This window comes from Lipotes vexillifer, unplaced genomic scaffold, assembly GCF_000442215.2.
Source record: "Lipotes vexillifer unplaced genomic scaffold, Lipotes_vexillifer_v1.1 scaffold3365, whole genome shotgun sequence".
In the NCBI taxonomy this organism is placed as follows: Eukaryota; Metazoa; Chordata; class Mammalia; order Artiodactyla; family Lipotidae; genus Lipotes; species Lipotes vexillifer.
The window spans coordinates 63,009-64,025 of record NW_006780539.1 but is presented as its reverse complement, the minus strand read 5'-3'; the positions used below and the strand labels follow the sequence as shown (position 1 = coordinate 64,025).

General features: G+C 43.9%; 1 non-coding gene across 1 annotated transcript; it reads left to right on the top strand.

Moving 5' to 3' along the window:
• On the top strand, positions 1-73 carry TRNAG-CCC (transfer RNA glycine (anticodon CCC)). Its single transcript has one exon. It is a non-coding gene; the product is annotated as a tRNA-Gly (tRNA).
• The last annotated feature ends 944 nt before the right edge of the window (positions 74-1,017 follow it).

Genomic DNA, 1,017 nt, shown 5'->3' with positions numbered 1-1,017 from the left:
TCCCTGGTGGCACAGTGGTTAGGACTCTGCACTCCCAATGCAGGGGGCCCAGGTTCAATCCCTGGTCTGGGAACTAAATCCCACATGTGTGCTGCAACTATGAGTTTGCCTGCTGCAGCTAAGGAGCCCACACACTGCAACTAAGAAGCCAGTGAGCCGCAACTAAGGAGCCTGACTGTGGCAGCTAAGACCCGGCACAACCAAGTAAATAATAAATAAATAAATATTAAAAAAAAAAAAAAAAAGCCCTGAGAGAAATATTTAGATCAGGAGACCTCACCCCTCAGAAAACGTTCAATAGCCTCATTAAAAAAAAAAAAACCACAGGCACTAGGTGAGTTAGAGAGACCAGACATGCTCTCAGGTTAGGTCTAGAAAAAGGGATGGGGCTCGCAGAGCATTGTGCTTAGCTGCTGTTCATGCTGATAATCCACATCCCCAGTCACCCACCATTGGTCTCCATCCATTTATGTGGGATGTTTGCTCTGTGAAGGGAGAAGAAGGGTAGCCCCCACCCCCCCACCACAACTAGAGGAAGCCTGTGTGCAGCCACGAAGTCCCAACGCAGCCAAAATTAAAAATAAATAAATAAATTTATTTTTTAAAAAATTAGAAGAAAACTGAACTAAAGAAGGATACTGAGTCATGACACAAAAGCTTAGGCAACACAAAAGAAATGATTGATTGATATGATCGCGTATGAAAATGAAATACTTCAGAAGAGAAAAACAAGTTAAAAGACAAATGAAAGCAGGAGAGAAATATTTGCAACTTCTGAGATAGACAGGAACTAAGAGCTCTTACGAAGTCATGTGCGTCCCCCCCCCCCCCCCACACACACACTCCAAAACATGTCCCAGAAGCATGTCTTCTCTCCTGGGAGACTGGACTGTAAATGTGCAAGGAGAGAATTGTGTCTGAAATGTCTTTGTTCTGCCCACGGGACATTATACATGGTAAGTACTCAGGTGGAGTCTGTTGATTTCAGCTGTTTATTGCAGTTTCAAAACTCTGTGC